The sequence below is a fragment of the Pan paniscus genome, chromosome 2, assembly GCF_029289425.2.
Source record: "Pan paniscus chromosome 2, NHGRI_mPanPan1-v2.0_pri, whole genome shotgun sequence".
Classification (NCBI taxonomy): domain Eukaryota; kingdom Metazoa; phylum Chordata; class Mammalia; order Primates; family Hominidae; genus Pan; species Pan paniscus.
The window spans coordinates 156440317-156466546 of record NC_085926.1 but is presented as its reverse complement, the minus strand read 5'-3'; the positions used below and the strand labels follow the sequence as shown (position 1 = coordinate 156466546).

Here is a 26230-nt window from a genome sequence, read left to right as displayed (position 1 = left end):
CTTTATACCTCAGCAATTCTAATCCTAGGCATATATGCACCCTGGAGAAATACTTGCACATGTCTACCAGGAGAGAGGTATAAGAATGTTTATGTTTTAATAGCAAAAAATCTGAAATAACCAAACGTGCATCAACAAGAGAATCAGTAAGTTTTGGTACAGTCTAAAAATAGAATATTATACAACAGTGAAAATGAATAAACTACAACTATAGACAGTACTATCACTATGGTATACCATAATGTTGAACAGAAAAAGAAAGCAAGTCATAAAAATTTATATACTATTTTTTACTTTGTAAAATACAACATCTTGTAATTTTTTAATTTGTAAAATATTAATATAATATCTTGTAAGAGATGGGGCCTTGCTATGTTGCCCAGGCTGGCCTTGAACCTCTGAGCTCAAGTGATCCTCCCACCTCAGCTTACTTAAATTTGTAAAATTAGAAATATAACATTTCCAAAAGTAAATGTTATATTATTGGTAATATACACAGATGTGGTGAAAGCATAGAGAGAAGCAAGAGAAGAATACGCATAAAATTCAGAATAGAAAAGATTGAAGAATTCAGCAGAAGAGTTTTCATTTTTCTGTATCTCAAGTTGGAAGTTGTGTGCAGGTGTCTATATTACTGTTATTCTTTATGCCCTTTACATATCTTCTAAAGAGGCTTTTGAATGTATGTCATACTTAATAAAAACAGTTAAAAACTGAATGAGGTCAACAAGTGGGTCTAAGACTACTGGAATAATCCACATGCAAAAATAATAGGGTTGGATCTTTCACATCCTACACAAAAATGAACTCAAAATGGATCACAGATCTAAATATAAAACCTAAAACTATACAACTCTGAGAAGAAATGACAGTAGTAAATCTTTGTGATCTTAGGTTAGGCAAAGCCCTCTTAAATATCACGCCATAAGCTGATGTAACAAAAAATAAACAGATAAACTGAACTTCATCAAAGTTAAAAACATTCGTGCCTCAAAGAATACAATCAAGAAAGTAAAAAAGACAACCAACAGAATAGGAGAAAATATCTGCAAATCAGGGAGCAGAGGTGGGAGGATTGCTTGAGCCCAGGGGTTCAAGGTCAGCCTGGGCAACAGAGCAAGACCTCATCTCTCAAGAGATATTATTGTACATCCTTCTTGTGATGACGTGAGATGAGAAAATGCCTACGTGATGAGATACTACAAAAGTTGATCTGATAATTGAGATGGCAACGAAGTGACTAATGAGCGGTAGTGTATACAATGTGAATACACTGGACAAAGAGATGGTTCATGTGTGATGGTGTGAGATTTCATCACGCTACTCAGCACAATTTAAAACTTATGAATTGTTTATTTCTGGAATTTTTCACTTCATATTTTTGGACTACAGTTCACTGTAACTGAAACCACAGAAAGAGAAACCACAGATAAGGGGGGGCGACTACATATGCATTTAAAAAAAAAAGAGAGAAAAACAAGGTGACACTCATTAGGTACGACATGTATGACACAGACTTTAGTTATATATTGTGGATAGTTAAGAAAGAAAAATCGGGGCTAGGAAATAGATATAGAGAGAGGGTAGAGACACAAATGTGACATACAGAGACACACACACAAAAGGGATGAAACAACAGGAGGGAGAAATAAGAAGAAAAAAAGAGAAACATAGGAAAAGGAAAACGAATAACAGAAATAGGAAGATCTTTGGTTTTGTGACTGGGTGCCAGACAACTGATCATCATAGCCTTCAAATTGGCTACAGTTCTTAGAAGCAAATTCCAAACCATTTAAACTATCCTCATTGAAAGACTAAATTTTTTTTAAAGCAAAACCAAAACCCACAAAAATCCCTAGATTATTATTATTTATAAAATTTAATTTTTTTTTGTAGACAGACTCTCTCTCATTCTATTATCTAGGCTAGAGTGCAGTGGCATGATCATAGCTCACTGCAGCCTTGATCTCCTGGGCTCTAGGGATTCTCCCATCTGAGCCTCCTGAGTAGCTAGGATTGCAGGCGTGTGCCCCCATGCTGGGCTACTTTTAATTTTTTTAGTTGAAATGGGGTCTCACTATGTTACCTAGGCTGGTCTCAAACTCCTGAGTTCAAGCATTCCTCCTGCCTCAGCCTCCCAAAGTGCTGGGATTATAAGAGTGAGCCATCATACCTGGCCAATGCCCTGGATTAAAAACTGGTACATTATTCGAATTCTTATTAAAAGGTTTTGGTGAAAATTTGGACACTCAAGCATTCTTGTATTTTTTTAAACAATAGAGAATAATCCTAATCCTGTTATATAAAACAAGAATTGTCACATTTTATTTCATACATAAGACAGGCCATCAACTTTCAAGATGCTGCTACTCAGGCTTTTTTTCAGAACAACATTTATAATATCACCTACAAAAACCTGCCCTGTGAGCCCTGAACAATTTTTTAAAATACTGATATATAATAGTTGTACATATTTTGGGGTACCTGTGCTATTTTGATACATGTATACAATGTATAATTATCAAATTAGGGTAACTGCAATATTTATCACCTCAAACATTTTTCTTTGTGTTGGGAACATTAGAATTCTTCTCTTCTAGCTATTCTGAAATATATAATAAATATTATAGTTAATTATAGTTTCCCTACTGTACTATCAAATACTAAAACTTATTTCTTCCATCTGTTATTTTTGTACTCTTTAACCAACTTCTCTTCATCCTCCACTGTTCTCAGCCTCTGGTAACCATGATTCTACTTTCTACCTCCATGAGATCTACTCTTTTAGCTCCCACATGTGATTGACAACATGATATTTGTCTTTCTGTGTTTGGCTTATTTTATTTAACTTAATGACCTCCAGTTCCATCCATGTTGCTGCAAATAACAGGATTTCACTCTTTTATTTGTGGCTGAATAATATTCCATTGTGTATATATACAACACATTTTAAAAATCCATTCATCCATTAATGGCACTTTGGTTGACTCCATATCTTTGCCACTAGGACTAGTGCTGCAATAAACACAAGGGTGCAGATATTTTTTCCATAAACTGTTTCCTTTATTTGGGATATATATATAAAATAAACATATACATATATAAAATATATATAAATATATACATATATAAAATATATACACACACACACCAGTGGGATTCCTGGATCATATGGTAGTTCTACTTTTAGTTTTTTAAGGAACCTCCATACTGGTTTCCATAGTGGCTATATACTTTACATTCCCACCAACAGTGTATGTGGGTTTCCTTTTGTCCACATCCTTGCCAGCAACCACTAATTTTTGTCTTTTCAGTAACAGCCATTTTAACCGAGGTGAGATGATATCTCACTGTGGTTTTAATTTGCACTTTCCTGATAATTAGTGATGGTGAGCATTTTTTCATATACTGTTGGCCGTTTATATGTCGTCTTCTTTTCAGGAACGTCTATTCTGGTGTTTTGCTTGTTTTTCCTTTTTAAGTTACATGCTTTGAAAAAGGCTGTACAATAAGAGCCTCTAAATACCCACCTCCCTCCTTTTTAAATTTATTATAATTATTATTATTTTTTCGCTACAATGACCATGCTGGCCTCAAATTCCTGGCTCCATGTGACACATACTCCCATCTCGGCCTCTCAAAACACTGAGATTACAGGCATAAGCCTGGCCTTTTAGCTGATTTTCAATGGAATTATTATTATTATTATGTGTTATTGAGTTAAACATTTGAGTTCCTTACATATTTTGGTTATTAATCCCTTCTCAGATGGATAGTTTACAAATATTTTCTGCCATTCTGTAAGCTTGTCTTTCACTTGGTTGATTGTTTCCTTTGCTGAGCACAAGCTTTATAGGTTGATGCAATCCCATTTGTCTATTTTTGCTTCTGTTGTCTGTGTTTTTGAGGCCTTACCCAAAAAATCCTTGCCCACATCGTTGTCCTGTAGTATTTCCCCAGTAGCGGTAACAAATTTCTTTGGGATTTTTATTTGCTTTTTAAAGAAATGTTTGTAAATCTGTGCATGATAAAACCTCTATGCTTGGTGCACATCATTTTCCTACATGGATCACTTGGTTTCAGCCATGTTAAATTTCATTCAGTTTTCAATTATTTGAAGAACCATATTCTCTTGATTACAGGTTTCACAAATGCTGTTCCCTTTACTTGGAACATTCCTATCCTTTCTCCCTTTCATCTAATTCTTATTCTTAACCCTCAGTTTACAATCTACTTTCTTCCTTGAACCTATATAAGTCTGACTAGAAACCTTCTATGAACTTCTATAGCATGCAAAACTTCCTTTCAGGTTCTTCCTTCAGCTTGGAATACCTATTATCTAGTTTTTCAAAATGAATTTTACTTCTGCAAAATTCAGCTCAAATGCCACTCCTTGTGAAACCTTCCCAAAGCTCTACTGAGCATTTATTCTCCTTACATTATAGTTTTACAGAGTTTCTCACCCACTAGATGATATAATACAGAAGAGCTCTTACATGTACTCCCACAGTATTCAGCCCACAGTGGGGAATCAGTAAATATAAACTGGCTCAGTGAATGAACTTGATGAAATTAATCCTAGGGTGAAAGAAAGCTGGCCTGAGTTAGAGCCCTGCTTATACCAAGAGAGGGCTAATCTAGGAACACCTCCAGGGTGACAGGTGCTTCCAACTAGGTGAAAGGATCACAATTATAAGCAGTATGAATCCCACAGAAGACTACTTCATAAAAAAGTGCTGCAGTACCTATGAAAGTCATAAATAAAAGAGTACACTATAAAAAAACTGGCAGTGACCTGGTAATAGATTTTGACTGAATTGATTATTCACTTACAGTACTCAACATAGTCCTGCAAATGCATCAACTGTGTAATGAACAACTATTAAGTTTATTGATTTTCTGATTTCCATTGATAAAAGGCCAAAGCTACACATAAATATTTGTGTTAGTAATACACAAGAACTAACAACTTTGACAAATGAAACCTCAAAAGCCTAAACAGTCCAAGTTAATAAAAATTTGAAGGCCAAACGTCAGATCTAAAGGAAATACCTAACAAATGAATCTAATACACTTAATAACTAGTGAAGACAGTCTTGATCATCTCTTTCCTCTCATAGACTTTAAAAGGTTTCCTTTATCCTACCGTTGAGATTATTTCATAATAGGTATGCTTTCCATATCCTTCAATAATCAAGATTTTGTATTTATATAGCCTCCAGCTAACATTTGGATACACTTGCCAAAGTGCTTTCATATAGTTAATTCTTATAAAATCCCTGTGAGATAAGCATTGTTTTCTTCATTTTTACTTCAAGAACTGAAGTTCAGTGAGGTTAAATGATATGACCAAAGGCCACTCAGTAAGTAGTAAGTAGACCACTCAGTACCCAGTGAGTAGAAAGACCAGTGTGTAAATCTAGGTCATACAATTTAAAAAGTAATATGAAACAGCAAAGGAACATTTTATCCTACTCTTAACAAATTTTCACTGCATATTACCTTAAATTCATTGGCTATACCATTAAAATATTTTCATAGTAGCCTGATCTGATCATGGCAGATGGGAAGCAGGACTAGACTGCAGCTCCGACCTGGATGGACAGAGCAGCATCACAGAGGCTTGCATTGTGAATTTTAGCTCCAGAATGACTGCAAGAACAAACCAGCAATCCCGAGAGGACCCACAGAGCTAATGAAGGAAGCTGACTGCTCCTGCAGGACCTGGGAGACATCCCAAATACTGTGAGTGCCCCAACTGTGGAAGTGAGAATGGGACAGCCTCCTCTCCCGAACACACACCCCCACTGGAGAAACTGAAGGTCTGTTTGTGGGAGAAGTTTCTGACCTCACCTGGAGCTGAGTCAATTTAGAGAGCTGAGTGAAATACAGGGGTAGAAGAAGCAGCAGAAAGGCCCTGGGAGTTCACTGGGTGCCCAAGGACATTCCTGCCTGACACCACAGGAATCCACCAGGACGGTGTCCAGAGGAGCTGGGGGGGAAAACACCACAGGGAGAAGGAAATTTCCAGCTGAACTCTGTAACAATTTGAATGGGATGGGAAGCCTCCTGGCCAGAACTCAGCGGAGGGCACAAATCCCGTGTGCAGACTCCACAGGTGGGGGAAGAACCAAGCCCTTTTCTGGGAGACGGGTAGTCTGGGGCAAGTTCTCAAGCCTGGCTCTCCCAACACCTGGAAACAGACTCAGGGCTGTTGTGTGGGCACGGTGGGAGTGAGACCAGCCCTTCGGTTTGCATGGTAGCTGGATGAGGCCTGTGACTGCCGCCCTCCCCTACTTCCGTAACAACCTGCATGACTCAGCAGAGGCAGCTATAATCCTCCTAGGTACTCAACTTCATTGACCTGGGAACTTCACCCCCATCTTCAACAGCAGGTGCAGCAAGACCCGCCCAAAGAGAGTCTGAGCTCAGACATGCCTAGCCCTGCCCCCACCTGATGGTCCTTCCCTACCCACTTTGGTAGCTGAAGACAAAGGGCATATAATCTTGGGAGTTCTAGGGCCCCGCCCACCACTGGTTCCTCTCCATACTACCACAGCTGATGCTCTCTGGAAAGTGCCACCTCCCAGCAGGAGGCCAACCTTCACAGAAATGGAACATGAAACCACCAAAGCTAAGAACCCTCACGGAGTCCATTGCACTCCCCAAATACCTCCACTGGAACAGATGCTGGTATCCACAGCTGAGGGACCCATAGATGATTTACATCATAGGACTCTGTGCAGACAGCCCCCAGTACCACCCTGGAGCTGGGTAGACTTGCTGAGGGGCTAGACCCAGAAGAGAGACAACAATCACTGCAGCTTGGCTCACAGGAAGCCAAGTCCATAGAAAAAGGGGGAGAGTACTACATCTAGGAACACCCCATGGAATAAAAGAATCTCAACAACAGCCTTCAGCCCTAGACCTTCCCTCTGACAGAGCTGGTTTTCTGGTTCCCTCTCTAACCAAATGAGAAGGAACCAGAAAACCAACTCAGGTAATATGACAAAACAAGGCTCTTTGACAACCCCCAAAAATCACACTACTTTACCAGCAATGGATCCAAACCAAAAAGAAATCCCTGAAATCATTTTTACCTTAACAAGAATTCAGGAGGTTAGTTATTAAGCTAATCAGGGAGGTACCAGAGAAAGGCAAACCCAATGCAAGGAAATCCAAAGAACAATACAAGAAACGAAGGGAGAAATATTAAAGGAAATAGCTTAAAGAGAAAACAATAAAAAATTCAGGAAACTTGGGACACACTTATAGAAATGCAAAATGCTCTGGAAATTCTCAGCAGTAGAATTGAACAAGGAGAAGAAAGAAATTCAGAGCTCAAAGACAAGGTCTTTAAATTAACCCAATACAACAAAGACAATGAAAAAAGAATAAGAAAAAAGAACAAAGCCTCCAAGAAGTCTAGGATTATTTTAAATGACCAAACCTAAGAATAATTGGTGTTCCTGAGGAAGAAGAGAATTCTAAAAGCTTGGAAAACATATTTGGGGGAATAATTGAGGAAAACTTCCCCAGCCTCGCTAGAGAACTAGACATGCAAATACAAGAAGCACAAAGAACACCCAGGAAATTCACTGCAAAAAGATCATCACCTAGGCACATTGTCATCAGGTTATCCAAAGTTAAGATGAAGGAAAGAATCTTAAGAGCTGTGAGACAGAAGTACCAGGTAACCTATAAAGGAAAACCTATCAGATTAACAGCAGATTTATCAGCAGAAACCCTACAAACTAGCAGAGATTGGGGCCGTATCTTCAGCCTCCTCAAACAAAACAATTATTAGCCAAGAATTTTGTATCTAGCAAAACTAAGCCTCATATATGAAGGAAAGATACAGTCTTTTTCAGTCAAAAATGCTGGAAGAATTCGCCATTAGCCACCACTGCAAGAACTGCTAAAAGGAACTCTAAATCTTGAAATGAATCCTGGAAAGACATCAAAACAAAACCTCTCTAAAGCATAAAGCACACAGGATCTATAACACAAAAATACAAGTTAAAAAGCAAAAACAAAACAAAAAACAAAATACACAGGCAGCAAATAGCACAATGAATGCAACTGTACCTCACATCTCAATACTAACATTGAATGTAAATGGCCTAAATGCTCCACTTAGAAGATACAGAACCACAGAATGGATAAGAACTTACCAATCAACTATTTGCTGCCTTCAGGAGACTTACCTAACACATAAGGACTCACACAAATTTAAAGTAAAGGGGCAGAAAAGGCATTTCATGCAAATGGACACCAACAGTGAGCAGGGGTAGCTATTCTTATATCAGACAAAAGAAACTTTAAAGCAACAGCAGTTAAAAAAAGACGAAGAGGGACATTATATAACGACAAAAGGCCTTGTCCAACAGGAAGATATCACATATATGCACCTAAAACTGGAGATCCCAAATTTATAAAACAATTACTAATAGATCTAAGAAATGAGATAGACAGCAACACAATAATAGTAGGGGACTTCAATACTCCACTGACAGCATTAGACAGGTCATCAAGACAGAAAGTCAACAAAGAAACAATGGATTTAAACTACACCTTGGAACAAATGGACTTAGCAGATATATACGGAACATTTCAACCAACAACCCCAGAATACACATTCTATTCAACAGCTCATGGAACTTTCTCCAAGATAGACCATAAGATAGGCCATAAAATGAAGCTTGATACATTTAAGAAAACTGAAATTTTATCAAGCATTCTCTCAGATCACACTGGAATAAAACTGGAAATTAATTCCAAAAGGAAGCTTCAAAACCATGAAAATACATGGAAATTAAATAACCTGCTCCTGAATGAGCATTGGGTCTAAAATGAAATCAAGATAGGAATTTAAAAATTCTTCGAACTGAATGACAGTAATGACACAATCAATCAAAACCTCTGGGCTACAGCAAAGGCAGTGCTAAGAGGAAAGTTCATAGCCCTAAACACCTACATCAAAAAGACTGACAGAGCACAAACTGACATTCTAAGGTCACACCTCAAGGAACTAGAGAAACAAGAAAAAAACAAACCCAAATCCAGCAGAAGAAAGGACATAACCAAGATCAGAGCAGAACTAGATGAAATTGAAACAAAAAAATACAAAAGATAAACAAAACAAAAAGCTGGTTCTTTGAAAGATAAATAAAATTGATAGATAATTAACAAGATTAAACAAGAAAAGAGAGGAAATCCAAATAACCTCATTAAGAAATGAAACAGGAGATATTAAACTCACACCAGTGAATGATCTTTTGTAGATCATTCAAGGCTACTATGAACACCTTTATGTACATAAACTAGAAAACCTAGAAGAGATGGATAAATTCCTGGAAAAATACAACCCTCCTAGCTTAAATCAGCAAGAATTAGATATCCTGAACAGACCAATAATGAGCAGTGAGATTGAAATGGTAATTAAAAAAATTATCAACAAAAAAAAGCCCAGGACCAGAAGGACTCAGCAGAATTCTACCGATATTCAAAGAATTGGTACCAATCCTTTTGACACTATTCCTCAAGACAGAGAAAGTAGGAACCCTCCCCAATTCATTCTATGAAGCCAGCATCACCCTAATACCAAAACCAGGAAAGGACATAACCAAAAAAAAGAACACTACAGACCGATATCCTTGATGAACATAGATGCTAAAATCCTTAACAAAATACCAGCTCACTGAATCCAACAACATTTTGAAAAGATAACCCACCATGATGAAGTAGGTTTCATATGAGGGATGCAGGGATAATTTAACATATGCAAGTCAATAAATGTCATACACCACATAAGCATAATTAAAAACAAAAATCACATGATCATCTCAATAGATGCAGAAAAAGCATTCAACAAAATCCAGCATCACTTTATGATTAAAACTCTCAGCAAAATCGGCATACAAGGGACATACCTCAATGTAATAAAAGCCATTTATGACAAACTCACAGCCAACATAATACTGAATGGGGAAGAGTTGAAAGCATTCCCTCTGAGAGCTGGAACGAGACAAGGATGCCCACTCTCACCACTCCTCTTCAACATAGTACTGGAAGTCATAGCCAGAGCAATCAGACAAGAAAAGGAAATAAAGGGCATCCAAATAGGTAAAGAGGGAATCAAACTGTCACCGTTTGCTGACAATATGATCAATTACCTTGAAAACCCTAAAGACTCCTCCAGAAAGCTCCTAGAACTGATAAAATAATTCAGCAAATTAACGTATACAGATCAGTAGCTTTTCTATACACTAACAGCGACCAACTGGAGAATCAAATCGAGAACTCAGCCCCTTTTACAATAGCTGAAAAATAAATAAAATACTTAGGAATATACCTAATGAAGGAGCTGAAAGACCTCTACAAGGAAAACTACAAAACACTGCTGAAAGAAATCATAGATGACACAAACAAATGGAAACACATCCCATACTCATGGATGGGTGGAATCAATATTGTGAAAATGACCATACTGCCAAAAGCAATCTACAAATTCAGTGCAATCCCCATCCAAATACCACCATCATTCTTCACAGAATTAGAAAAAAAAACTCTGTTTTTTTTGTTTTTGAGACAGTCTCGCTGTGTCGCCCAGGCTGGAGTGCAGTGGCACAATCTCGGCTCACTGCAAGCTCCACCTCCCGGGTTCACACCATTCTCCTGCCTCAGCCTCCCGAGTAGCTGGGATTACAGGCATGTGCCACCACGCCTGGCTAATTTTTTGTATTTTTAGTAGAGACAGGATTTCACTATGCTAGCCAAGATGGTCTCAATCTCCCGACCTCATGACCGGTCCGCCTCAGCTTCCCAAAGTGCTGGGATTACAGGTGTGAGCCACCGCGCCCAGCCAGAAAAAAACAATTCTAAAATTCATATGGAACCAAAAATGAGCCTGCACAGCCAATGCAAGATTAAGCAAAAAGAACAAATCTGGAAGCATCACACGGCCTGATTTCAAACTATACTATAAGGCCATAGTCACCAAAACAGTGTGGTACTGGTATAAAAATAGGCACATAGACTAATGGAACAGAATAGAGAACATGGAAATAAACCCAAATACTTCCAGCCAACTGATCTTCGACAAAGCAAACAAAAACGTAAAGTAGGGAAAGGACACCCTTTTCAATAAATGGTGATGGGATAATTGGCTAGCCACATGTAGGAGAATGAAACTGAATCCTCATCTCTCACCTTGTACAAAAATCAACTCAAGATGGATTAAGGTCTTAAATCTAAGACCTGAAACTATAAAAATTCTAGAAGATAACATTGTAAAAACCCTTCTAGACGTTGGTTTAGGCAAGGATGTCACAACCAAGAACCCAAAAGCAAATGCAATAAAAACAAAGATAAATAGTTGGGACTTAATTAAACTAAAGAGCTTTTCCATGGCAAAAGGAACAGTCAGCAGAGTAAACAGACAACCCACAGGGTGGGAGAAAATATTCACGATCTACACATCTGACAAAGGACTAATATCCAAAATCTACAAAGAACTCAAATCAGTAAGAAAACAAAACAAAACAAAACAATGCCATCAAAAAGTGGACTAAGGACATGAATAGACAATTCTCAAAAGAAGATATACAAATGGCCAACAGATAAATGAAAAAATGCTCAACATCACCAATGATCAGGGAAATGCAAATCCAAACCACAGTGCAACACTACTTTACTCCTGCAAGAACGGCCATAAAAAAAAAAAAAAGATGTTGGCATGGATGCGATGATCAGGGAACACTTCTACACTGCTGGTGGGAATGTAAACTAATACAGCTGCTATGGAAAACAGCATGGAGATTCCTTAAAGAACTAAAGGTAGAACTACCATTTGATCCAGCAATCCCACTACTGGGTATCTATCTACCCAAAGGAAAAGAAGTCATTATATGAAAAAGATACTTGCACACTCATGTTTATAGCAGCACAATTCATAAGTGCAAATTGTGAAACCAACCCAAATGCCCATCAATCAACAAGTGGATAAAGAAACTGTGAGAGATGTGTGTGTATATATACACACACATGATGGAATACTACTCAGCCATAAAAAGGAATTAATTAACAGCATTTGTAGCAACCTGGATGATACTGGAGACTATTATTCTAAGTGAAGTAACCCAGGAATGGAAAACCAAACATTGTATCTTCTCACTGATATGTGGGAGCTAAGCTGTGAAGACATAAAGGCATAAGAATGATACAATGGGCTGGGCGTGGTGGCTCACACCTGTAATCCCAGCACTTTGGGAGGCTGAGGCAGGCGGATCACGAGGTCAAGAGATCGAGGTCATCCTGGCCAACATGGTGAAACCACATCTCTACTAAAAATACAAAAATTAGCTAGGCATGGTGGCACGCGCCTGTAGTCCCAGCTACTCGGGAGGCTGAGGCAGGAGAATTGCTTGAACCCGGGGGGCAGAGGTTGCAGTGAGCCGAGATTGCGCCACTGCACTCCAACCTGGGCGGCTGAATGAGACTCCATCTCAAAAAAAAAAAAATGATACAATGGACTGTGGGGACTTGGGGGGAAGAGTGGGAAGGGTACAAGGGATAAAAGACTACAAATGTGGTGCAGTGTATACTGCTCGGGTGATGGGTGCACCAAAATCTCACAAATCACCACTGAAGAACTTACTCATGTAACGAAATACCACCTGTACCCCAATAACTTATGGAAAAAAAAGTAGGTACACTCCTAATGGTGGTTGCCAGGGGCTAGGGGGGAGGGGGAAGGGGGAGTTATAGTTTAATGGGTATAGAGTTTCAGTTTTGCAAGATGAAAAAGTTCTGGAGATCTGTTGTACAACAGTGTGAATATACATAACACTACTGAACTGTATACTTAAAATGGTTAAGACGGTAAGATTTCTTATGTATTATTTTACCACAATTAAAAAATTTTAAATTAAAAATTTTTTCATAGTATATATTCTATTTTATATTCTGCTTTTCATCTCTACTTAAACCCTCTCTCTTTTTTTCCACGAGCCAAATTTTTTATTTGCTTATTTTTTTGTATCTGAAGTACTCTTCAATGACATCCTTGGCCTGAGATTCTTTGCCATAGTCCTTAACTACTACACAATTGCAACCAATGACTTTATAGGGTTTTCCCTCTCTGAGGCCTATCTCTTCCCCTAGTTTCTTACGGTCATCAACCTTACTTAGGTAGATTTGGTGTTCAGCACAAAGGGCCACCAACATGACATACACAGGCTCATCACAGACCAAAGCTGGATGCAAATATGTAAAGATGGGCTTGGAACTTGTCTAAGGCTTTGGCAGCTTTGCAAATTCCACATGCTAAGCCATCATGGATGAGGGCAGTCTTCAGCATGTTTTGTAAAACAGTGTTCATGTCCATAATGCCACAAGGCCAACTCTGGGAAAGGGTGGTAAATTTTCAGAAGACTCAGGCTATCTCAGTGAATGCTGTCTTTCCATGGGTCCCTATTACTCTTTTACTATAATGAAGGTCTATTCCAGTGGTTCTTGAAGTGTGCTCTCCAGACCAATTGTATTGGCATCACCTGGGTGTACTTCTTAGCACTGCAATCCTTAGTCCCTATCTCAGACCCCCTGAATCAGAAACTCTGGGAGTGGAACAATCAGTCTCCAGGTGATTTTGAGGCACACTAAAGCTTGAAAACCACTAGTCTATCCTGTTTAAACAGAAATCCGATCTCCCACGTATGCAAAAATATGACAAATACATAAAATCAAAATTCAGTTATTCAGAGGAAGAGTAACTATTCATAGAGTAAATTTTGTGCCCCAATTGCACCGCTAGATACATTTTATAAAGAATGTAATACTAATTTTTAATATGCAGGGCAAAAAAAGCTAGGCAAGAGTAGTAGAGGGGCACAAATACCACAAAATCATTCCCCAATAATTTCTCTTTTATGTACACTTGTACCTATATAACATATGTGTGTATGTATATATAGATATATAATTATATTTCACATTATATTTGTAATTGTATTTTGGTATTAGAATTACTTTCTTATTTAAGCCAGGCGTCAGCAAACTTTTGCCGTAAAGGGCAAGACAGTAAGTATTTTAGGCTTTGTAGGCCATAAGTCTCTGTCACAACTATTCAATTCTGCTGTTGCAGCACAAATGCAGCCATTGACAATATGTAAACAAATGAGAGTGGCTTTTGTTTCAACAGTACTTTATAAAACTTGGTGGTGGGCTGGATTTGGCTGATTGGTCTTAGTTTGCTGACCTCTGACTTAAGCTGTCACTAAAACACATTTCAATTACTTAAGTTTTCTGAGTGACTGTGGGCAGTGTGTGCATAATCAGAAACTAAATGCTGCATAAACAATTCACAGTGGAGCCCGGGCGTGGTTGCTCATGCCTGTAATCCCAGCACTTTGGGAGGCTGAGGTGGGTGGATCACTTGAGGTCAGGAGTTCGAGACCAGCCTGGACAACATGGTGAAACCCTGTCTCTACCAAAAAGTACAAAAATTAGCCAGGCATGATGGCACATGCCTGTAGTCCTAGCTACTCAGCAGGCTGAGGTGGGAGAATTGCTTGAACCCAGGAGGTGGAGTTGCAGTGAGCCAAGATCGCGCCACTCTACTCCAGCCTGGGTGACAGAGTGAGACACTGTCAAAACAAACAAACAAACAAACAAACAAAAAACCCCAAAAACAAAAACAAAAAACAATTCATATTGGAGATCTTGCTTTATATGAAGAAAATTATGTAATGTGCAAAAATGTGTTGGTCAATAACAGGCTGCATATAAAATATACAATGGTGGTTCCACAAGATTATAATAATGGGGTTGAAAATTCCTATTGCCCAGTGATGTCATAGCTACCCTAACATTGTGGCACAACACATAACTCATGCATCTGTGGTGATGCTTTATAAGACAAAGCAGCGCTGCCAGTCTTATAAAACTATAGCACATACAATTATGTAGAGCACATAATACTTGATGATAAATGACTATGTTACTGGTTTATGTGTTTACTATACTATATTTTTTATCATAACAGCCTCAGGCAGGGCCTTTCGGAGGTATTCTAGAAGAAGATATCATTACCATAAGAGACGACAGCTCCATGCATGTTATTGCCCCTAAACACCTTCTGGTGGTACAAGATATAGAGGTGGAAGACGTTGATATTGACAATTCTGACCCTGTGAAAGCTTAGGCTAACGTATGTGTTTGAGTCCTAGTTTTAATGAAAAAGTTTTAAAGTTAAAACAGTTAAAAAAACTGCAAATAGAGGAAATGCTTAAAGAATAAAGGTTTAAGAAAAATATTTTTGTACAGTGTATAATATTTGTGTTTTAAGTGTTATTGCAGAAGAGCTAAAAAGTTTTAAAATTTAAATTTAAAGTTTATAAAGTAAAAAAGTTACAGTAAGCTAAGGTTAATTTATTATCGAAGAAAAAAATGCTTTCCATACACTTAGTATAGCCTAATGTACAGTGTTTATAAAGTCCACAGTAGTGGACAGTAATGTCCTCGGCCTTCAAATTCACTCACCACTCACTGACTTGCCTAGAGCAACTTCCAGTTCTACAACTCCATTTATGGTTAAGTGCCCTATATAGATGTACCATTTAAAAAATCTTTTATATCATATTTTTACCAAACTTTTCTATGTTTTGAGACACAAATATTTACCAGTGCGTTATGAATGCCTACAGAGTAACTTGCTGTAAAGGTTTGTAGCCTAGGAGCAACGGGCTATACCATATAGTTGAGGTGTGTAGTAGGCTATACCACCTAGGTTTGTGAGAGTATACTCTACAATGTTTGCAAAATGACACCTAATGACATTTCTCAGAATGTATCCCTGTCAATAAGCAGCATGTGACTAATATTGAAGTGATAAAATAATTTCAATAATTTCATTGCTTTAGTCTTTTAAACTACCGCCTCCTCCACTTTTATTTTTGTAATCTATCTCAGGTATGTTTATTCTAGTCTTAAATCTTTCTTGTTTTTACTTCCTTGGATATTTATAAATTAAACTAAATTTGGCCTGAAGGATGCCTCCATACTTGAGTCCTTATGTAACTAACTGGAACCTAATTTAGTAGGTAAAGTAACTGAAAGCCTAATATAAGGATATACTTATGTGACAACCAGCTGAGTCTCAGCCTATCACAGTAGCTGAGCTTCAGTCAATCACAGATGGCCAACTGATCATTCCATGTCCAAATGAGTCAAATGCTGAGCTGTAAACAATCAGGCTGTTTCTGTACCTCACTTCCATTTTCTGTCCATAAATGCTGCCTGCCCATATTGTGGAATGAAGCTCTCTGACCCCCTTCTGGTTTTGAGGGGTGCTTGATATGTGAATTATTCTTAGCTCAATTGAAGTATGCTAAATTTGACTAATTTTGTTTTTTAACAGTACATCAAAAAATCTATTTTCTCTAATTTGACTCAGGTATAGAGCATTTCTTTAAAAAACAAAAAGTTGTTTTAGAAATAACTCTAAATGAGAGGTATGAGGCACAAAATATTTCCTATTTTCCTGTTTCCTAAATATTCTCTACCCAGTCTCCCCTTTCCCTTCTCACCCGATAACAGAAAACAAACTAAAAGTCTAAATTTTAAAACATGAGTACAGGACCTGATTAAAACTGCTTCAAAGACTTCTACTGGGGAGAATAAAAGTTTATTGGTGCCTCCAATGCCAGCTACTCAATAACTGCTTAGTTGTGAACAATGACCTACTGCTTCAACTCAGTAGATGATGATTAGGGCTTCTTACAGCATTTGTTAAAAGAGATTTAACAAATCTCACTTTACTTCAATCTACTTCCTCCAATTCTGTGACCCTACTTAAGATCCCCACTCCCCCTCCAGTAGAGTTAATTAAAATACTATGACTGCCTCTTTTGGTTTATTGCCTGTCGTTATAGAGCACTTTTCTCTGACAGAAATGGCCACTTTCCCAAGCAAGATGACATTTAGAGCTTCTTTCTCTGCATCACAGTCTTAGAAACACATTTCTCCCCTTAATCTGGTTTTGCTTTTTCCTCTTCACTACATTTCTTCTGGCAAAGGTTGTCTGTGTGTGTTGCGGGGGAGGAGTGGGAGCAGGGTGGGGATAGAAAGGAGATAAAAGAAAATAAATTCTTAGTTGTAAAGACAGCAATGAGAAAGCTAAACTAGATTATGATCTTGACGATTCCTTACAGTTCTAACATTTTATGACTTAATTTAAATAGGAAAAAGAGGAAATAAAATGGCACTGAGAAGATAAATAAAATGTAAACTTGAAGAGTGAGAACAGAAGTCAGGATAAAGCTCAATTAACCAGAAGCAACTGGCACTTTCCTTCTGGGGAAGTGGCAGAGGGAGAAAAATAAAGAGAATTTCTCCACCTCCCAGCCCATTTCTGGACTATATTGGGGGGAAGAAGATGTTTAGAACAATTTCCTATATCATCTGCAGCTATCCAGAGAACATTCTGTAACTAAAACAGTCAAATAGTAGCTTTGACCAGATTTGTTCAAAATTGTCTAATCTTATAATGGGAGTACTGTTTGAAAATATATTATGGCTTTAAAAACTGTCAGGTTATTACTTAACACTTAGGAAAAGCTCAGATTAAATATACACAACTTAGAGTGATATGGTTTGGCTCTGTGCCCCCACCTGAATCTCATTTTGAATTGTAATCCTCACATCTCAAGGGAGGGACCTGGTGGGAGGTAACTGAATCATAGGGGTGGATTCCCCCATGCTGTTCTTGTAATAGTGAGTGAGTTCTCATGAGATCTGATGGTTTAAAAGTGTCTGACAGTTCCCCCTTGCTCGCCCACTCTCTCTCTCCTGCTGCCATGTAAAACATGCCTTGCTTCGCCTTTGCCTTCTGCTATGATTGTTTCCTGAGGCCTCCCCCAGCCATGTGGAACTGTGAGTCAATTAAACCTTTTTTCTTTATTAATTACCTAGTCTCAGGTAGTTCTTTATAGCAGTGTGAAAATGGACTAATACACACAGGTTTTAAAAACTCATAAAAAATGCTACTGAGATCTAAAATATTTTCCTTGAAATATCACCTTCCTTTTCATATTGTATATAAAAAGGCAAAACCTCTGGATAAATGACATTCCACTCAGAATGTTCCAACCCATAGCACGAGGTGTCAAAAGTAAAAGTTTTTCACTGTTGATATGTTCTATAATCATACATGAAAATTATACTGAGTTATCTTTATTTTCATTACTTCAGCATATAATTTGATAATCAAAGATAATCAAACACATGTCCATAAATATTAAATTGTTAAACATTCAAAATGGCTAACTTAATTTAACTAAAATTTTCAGTTAAAGTCCCCTTTTACCAGTTGTCAATCAGTTAAAACATACAATTTTATTATAACAAAGCCAATTATACCGAAAGCCTTAACATTCTTCGTTTGGGATCCAAAGAGCCATACCTAACTCAGGCAATAAACACCAAAAAAACCAAACCAAACCAAGACAAAACAAAGCAAAATCCTGCCTCTCCAATACTCCTGGATAATCTTGTAATAGATTGAGTGATCTGGCTGTGAAAGTCAGTTCAAGTTTACATCATTCCATACATAAGGTACCATAAACCATTTCTGATCACTAGGGATCCACATGAAGAACACTTCTCATTTTTACATTTGCGAAATTAAAAATCTTAAATGGGCAAAGAGGTTTTCAGTGAATGTACTGCTTTAATTATGATTTTATTTATTTTACACCTCTTTCTTCTGGGCTATTTCCTAGTAGACAAGAGGAAATGAGATAGCTATCATATAAGCCACATTAACTGGGAAAACTATGATAAAATTATCAGTTTCAGTTAATATCAAAATACGGCAGCAAAAGATAATTACTGAAAAGCAAAAGTTTTATAGAGTTTAATGTACTGACCTCATAAATATCAGAATAATAAATGACATCTCTACTCCCTCCACAAATTATTACAGAAGTTTGTCTTCAACTGCTAAAATTACACTTGGTGAATCTGTTCTATCACATTAGTGTTCAACACCACTGTTAATCTTTGTCCTTTTAAGTTATCATAGCAATGCATTTAGTAGCTGCACAATCTTCCCAATCTCAGCAGTACGTGTATAATATGAACACTAATCAAGATCATTCAGCAGGTCAGCAGATTAAGATTAGCGTCAGTTTCCATCTCTTGGGCTCCAAAGCACAAATTTCTCTCCATTCACCTACAGATCTATCACATATGTTCTCAACATAGTCCCATATCCAAGTAAATACATTATGAAGTGTAATGTCTACTTTATCTAAATTAAATAGATAAAAATGACAGCTCTACCTTATTTGATAATTCATTCTTAATTTGCTTTTAAAAATTTAACTACTACTAAATGGAATAACTATATCTATAAATATACAAATAAAATAATGATACTTTACATCACTACATACTACTTTTATTTTCTGCACACGGTGCCAGTTTTGCTCCATTTTAAATACACAGGATAATTTAAAGAATTGCACTAAGAATAATTTAGCTTCTTTTAATCCTTTAAAAAAATTGAAGGGGCCCGGCGTGGTGGCTCACGCCTGTAATCCCAGCACTTTGGAAGGGTGAGGTGGGTGGATCATGAGGTCAGGAGATTGAGACCATCCTGGCTAACATGGTGAAACCCCATCTCTACTAAAAACACAAAAAATTAGCTGGGTGTGGTGGCGGATGCCTGTAGTCCCAACTACTCGGGAGGCTGAGGCAGGAGAATGGTGTGAACCCTGGAGGAGGAGCTTGCAGTGAGCTGAGATGGCACCACTGCACTCCAGCCTGGGTGACAGAGTGAGACTCTGTCTCAAAAACAAAACAAAACAAAAAACAATTGAAGGTAGTAAAGAAAGAGGTTTTCATAGAAAAACAAGATACAGCACTTTTGTTTACATTGTAACCAGTTCAGTTATACTTATTCAATAACTCCCTTTATGTTTTTTCACCACATAATGGATAATGTTCTTTAGTTGTTCTGTGATAAGAAAACATTTGCTTTCATACATTATCTCAATATTTCCTAGTTCAGAAACTCGACTATATTATCTTTCAGAAGGTTAGTAAGATACTAATCCCTTTTCCTGTTTTACTATCAAATCATCCTAAATTTTACTCTATTAGAAATGATACTAAAAAAGCTACAACAATGTATTCAATTACAGAACAAAGTATATAATTTTTTTTAAGGATGACTGCATTTGACCCTAGGTTAATAACTCAACCAACAATATTTTACATAAATATCTTTTATATAACATACATCACACTAAATTTGAAGATAAATTAATTTGAAATACTACCCACATTTTTTACTGGTTTGTTTTACATAAAATAAATATATAAATTATATAAAAATAAACTACAACTTTATTTTGTATTGTTCTATATCCATTCATAATTTGTCCCACATTTTTTCTTTATAAAATGTCAATAAAAAGATTAAGCATACATACACAAAGATCATAGCTAATGCCAGATGTTAAGATAGTCTCTTGAGGCTGAAGATTCCACACCAGGTGGTTGAGCCAGCCTAATGAAGCAGCACATGCTCATGTGGGATACAAAGGGTGGACTTGGAAGAACCTGCTTGCATTTGGTTATTTATGAAAGTATAAAGAAAGATTTGAAATCAAAGTAAAAATGAAATTAAATCAAAGCCTTCCCATTCACATAGCAGAGTTTTTCTAAAGTTTTAAAATTTGTTTTCAAAAATTAAGGCTGAAGGAAAAAACCTTTTATGTATGCTTTTAGTGACGAGATAACAAAACTATTTCCAACTCCACCACCAAGTGGTAAAATGAAAATAATAAACTTTAAGTGGATTAAAATACAAGCATAATTTCTTAAAACTTAGCATGTTTCTTGTATTGAAAGACTTAAAAATGTGAGTTCAGGTTAGTGCTATTACAACAAAACTTCAGTAAATGGACTGACCATAAAGCATGACCTTAGGCAATAATAAACCTGAGAGCATTTTAATATATTTCCTTATCACCAAGTGAAGCACTTTAAGTTATTACAGCTAGGCTGCATGACCTCATGCAATTGAATCATGCTAGAGCCAAATAGACTAATGTCTTTGATAGCAATTAGATAAAGGCAGGATGTTAACTTTTACTTTAAGAAGTGTTAAACAAAGGGACTCATCTCCTGGCTTAACTTAGTTAGAAATAAGCTACTCATTTAACAGTAGAGGTTAATATGGGAATGGCCTCTTTCACCTGTCAAAAAGAAAATTAACTTTATTAAAAAAATTATCAGGGAATTTTATTTCTTTAATCGACCCTTTGCTAGAGTTTCTAAAGTTTCTACCAACATCTTTATATACTCTAATTTCTAAGCAGCTCTTCTTTAATGTCTAAAATTTCCAATATGGTCAGCAATGGTTGAGAAAAAACATCCTCTTGTCAGTCAGTCACAAAGAATTTCTTGTCTGAGCTGAACATGGATGGCAGGTCACAACAGAGAAATTAAATGATAAAACAGTACAATAAAATAATGTGATACAGGTATTAATATCATATTTCATCAAATCTAAGATGCTATTAATTGTAATACACAATTCTTTTACATAACAGTAAGAAAAACAAAGCTGTCAATTAAATTGTGGCACAATACTTTCCTATTATTTAGAATTTTTTATACTTACTAAAAGAGTTCCTTCAGACATAACAGATTTTTAAAAATTACATATCACCCTTGCACATATATAAAAAGACAAGATGAGAGAAACATATTTTCTAGGATAGTTGTAAACCTTCACTTTTGGAAGATCACTCTTGTGACTGCCACTTAAGGTTGTCAGTGTCCACGTTTTTGTGCACAATAATCTCTTTGCCATCAAGAATATTTGTGTGGCAGTCTTTCTTAACAGAGTGTTCCATTATTGTCTCTTGGGTTTTCTTCCAAGTTACTGAAACCCATTCAGCCAGTTTTTTTTTTTTTTTTTTTTTTTTTTTTTTTTCTTGAGATGGAGTCTCTTGTCTCCTAGGCTGGAGTGCAATGGCGTGGTCTCAGCTCACTGCCATCTCCACCTCCCGGGTTCAAGCAATTCTCCCACCTCAGCCTCCTGAGTAGCTGGGATTACAGGCACCCACCACCATGCCTGGCTAATTTTTGTATTTTTAGTAGAGATGGGGTTTCACCATGTTGGCCAGGCTGGTCTTGAACTCCTGACCTCAGGTGATCCGCCCACCTCAGCCTCCCAAAGTGCTGGGATGACAGGTATGAGCCACTGCCTGGCCAGTTTTTTATTCAGGCACTTTTTTGACTTCATCAGAAGGTGCCAGTGAAGGTTTTCGGATCACAACTCAGGGATAATATTCCTTCCTCAAGTGATCTTTAAATGTTTTCCTGATAGCCAGTTGAGGACTTAGTTGACCTTTCATGTGGCCAGGAATAACAACCAAGTTCATCAAATAGACAATAACATCAAGAGTCACAGCTGCTATCCGGCGAACAGTGATTTTAAGATGACGTTAATTGTAAGATGCATCTTGATTTCAGAGATGTTAAAACATGTGAAAAATAAAAAGTGTGTCATGGTATCAAAGAAGTATGGTTTGCTATTTTTCAGAGATCCAGAAATATTCTGATCGGAAATCATGGCACTTTCAAAATTATAAATTGAATATTTAAATCAGTTACTGGTTAAAAAAGAATGTGATTCAATATAGGTACATGACTACATATTCATTCTTGTAGTATGTGGTAAATCATGTTTGTAATTGGTTAGCTCTACTGCTTAAAGCAGTTGTTTCCAAGTGCTTATCTGTGCAACAGTATTGAATGAAAATAAGAATCAGCTGAGAAACTTTAAGAACATACACAGGTTCTTGGGCTGACTCCTCAAAATTAGGAAAAATATAAGGTGTTTGCAATTGAGATATTTTAAAAACAACTCTCAAGTGATTCTGATGTTTGCCAGGTTTGGGAAACATGTAACTGGTATAGTTACATGCTGCGGTGGAAAATCCAGATCCAATTGCTGTGTGGGCTACACTAGTTGGTTGTAACACAGTAAAAAGAGCTCTGAGTATAATGCTAGGAAAATAATTTTCCAGTGCAATCTTTACTATTTATTAGCTGTAGGACCTTGAGGAAGTCACTTAACTTGTCCAGTTTCTTTATTTATAAAATAAGAATAATACATAATTCACAGGGTTGTTGTGGAGCTAAAATTAGGTAACCTATGTTTTGGTTCTAGCACTGGTAAAGGCATTTAATATAAACTTAAAAAATGTTCTCCCACCTCCCCCCCCACCTATATGTTTACTCCAAGCTTGTTCATACTGACAGATTTGAAAAATGTAAGCAATTTCCTCAAGGCATTCCCCAATTCTCTCAGCTGCAAGTAATCTCTCCCTTCTCACAAGCAGTCTACCAGCATTTCTTTACTGGAGCTTATTTCTACTTTGTTTTATACATGTTTATGCACATGACATATTCCTCCCCCTCCCCCTCAATAGGCTGCAAACTTTTTTAGAACAAGAAGCTTGCCTAATTTATCTTCACAGCCCTAGCATTTAACATGGTGCCTGGAAGAGATAGGGGATTTTGCCAACAGAAGGATGTGAATGAAATAGCAAGGCAGTGATCCAGTTTCCATAATGACCTCTCCCTTTGAACAACCATTAACTGTAAGAGGTCAATGCTGCTCAGTCAACACTAGAAGTCAGGTAAGGGACATTAGAATGTGATTTATCAATTAGTCATTAGATCAACTAACACTTGTAGACTGGGAGAGGAATGAACATTTAAAAGAGTAATACAATATATTTGCATTTTCTTAGTCTGAAAATATCTGTAATGGTTCTAAAAAAGGGATGAGGATGTGGTAGAGTATTGCTAAATACTTAGAGAAATGATAATCTGTATGGCTGTTAAATAGTCAAGCAAGCACTTTTGAAGGAACGTTATGATTTTTTCTTTCATATTTACAGGTAAGCCTTTAAAAATCATGCCGAACTAAATTATTTTAAATACTATATGAATCTTCTATACGCATATGACTTCACATCAAGCCAGGTAGAAAATTCTTTTTAATTAAAGTTAGAAAATTTTCTGTAATTTTTATTGTTTTAGAGGAAAATGTCTAAACGAAAACTGGAAGTCAGTGAAAATCACAGTTATCTAATTTATTGAAGTCAACCTGTATTGGAAAATAATATACTCATGTAAAGTTATTACACAACTAAAAATAATTCACATATCTTTCTAAATGTAACTTTGAGATGGCAGATTCACCAATGTTAAAAAAGTAGTAAGACAGTCAGTGTCATATGTAGGAAAAAATAAAAACCACAAAACTTCGAGCTCAAATACTGATAAACTAAGTGGGAGAGAGATTCCTGAATGTCAAGTGCAATCTAGCCACATGGGTTTTAATTCACAGGAAAAGACTTAATCAGAGGCAGAACCGTAGTGTTATACATTGCCTTGGTGCTAGTGAGATAATAGATGCTATGAATTATCTTAATATATTCATTTTATATCCTTTGTGTTAGATTTTAAAAGATATATTAAAGTAAGCTTGGTTTTGTGTATATAATAAAATATTTGCTTTTAGCACCATGGTTTCCAAGGGATTCCAATGTTTATCTTATTTTAGAAATAAAAATATTTTAATATTAAAACAATGGAATAATTTCAGTGATTCACCAAAAATACAACATACAATTAACTTCAGGTAATTATGACACATCCAAGTGGACTTTTTAGTAAACAAGATACATAAAACAGCCTACAATCTTCATTCTTAGGTTACCAGAAGAAAATAATTAGAATCTTTCTGGAATCATAATGATAAAGGAAGAATAATGTAAACTGCTAATGAGTAAATATTGAGGAACCATAATGAAAAATGACAAAACTAGTTGGAAAATGGGCTCTATAGATTTAGGACCAGGTTAGATTTGTTAAACATTTTGTTAAATATTTAGCTTTCATATAATAGACAAACAAAAACTAGCATGTAGAGAATCTGCATCTTATATTTTATGTTCTAGCAAACATATTTTCCTGCTATAACTGGAAAAGCTAAAACTAGAACCATTTCATTTTACTGAAGAATTACAGTAAGTATTCAGTTGAGTTATAGATGAGCTTTCTCACCATTTTTAGGTTTAAAGTTCACAATTAGGTCTCTCTTTATGTATACTCTTATTTATAATTAGTAACTTCTAGGAAATATCATTTACAAAAATTGAGTCATAAACTACGTTGGAATCATGCATTGAATATTTGATTTAAAAATTTCTACCTTTCAAAAGCACAAAAATATACTGCTGCCAGAGAACTGCATGCAAATATTAGAATGTAAACATATATTTAAAATTAGTATGCCTAACTTAATCGTAATTTTCTTACAAGACAGGTTATTTTTGCACTTTACAGACCAGCAAATCCTCACAATGTATATGGGGATTTCACTCCATGTTTTGAACATCCTATATGCCAACGGTTTACTTATTTTCATTTAAAAATGATAGTGAAATTCCCTTAATAACCCATAACATCTTTCTTGTTTGTACTCATTTATTCTTTCTGCCCACGTGGGCTTCACTTCTAAGTCCATTCAAAATGATGTTTTCCAAGCATGTGCCACATGACTTGTTCATATAAATGGAGCAAATTAAACTGTCTCCACATATATCCTATCACATTTGTAGCCCTGATTTCTCTCTTTAACACGTGGCCAAGACACCGTATTATCTGCCTGCAGAGGTTGACCTCAGGATATTAGATTCTGCCACATAGCTCTCTTGTACTAAACCGAGGGGAAACACTTAATCACCCCTGCCTTTTCAGGAAAAAATCAACTTTAAATTTGCCATGATGAAAAATCAATAAACCAGTAATTGCTTGGCTTATCATTGCATGGAGGAACAAATTGGGAAGCGAAGCTTAGCGTCCGCACAGATTTCAGTGAGACACATGGAGTTTCAGGATCACTAAGCTAGAAAAGGAAAAGGTCTCAGAGTGATAATTAAATCTACTCATGCTGATTTTCTGCCAAATTTATTTCCCAAGAGTATATAAAAATGTTTCACTGCTTACTAGTCAGGCGTAACTAATCAAATCAACATTATACCAATATATAAAAGAAACAAAAAAATGCAAATTCAAGACTGTAGGCACCAGAATAATATATTCTTGAGAATAAAATTAATATAAACTTACTTTTTAA

The 26230-nt window shown here is 36.5% G+C and overlaps 1 protein-coding gene and 1 pseudogene across 4 annotated transcripts in view; both read right to left on the bottom strand.

Moving 5' to 3' along the window:
* RSRC1 (arginine and serine rich coiled-coil 1) overlaps nucleotides 1–26230 on the bottom strand; it is a 483059-nt gene that overhangs the window by 27513 nt on the left and 429316 nt on the right. The gene's annotated exons all lie outside the window — the stretch shown is intronic.
* On the bottom strand, nucleotides 12894–13585 carry LOC117978381 (small ribosomal subunit protein eS12-like; annotated as a pseudogene).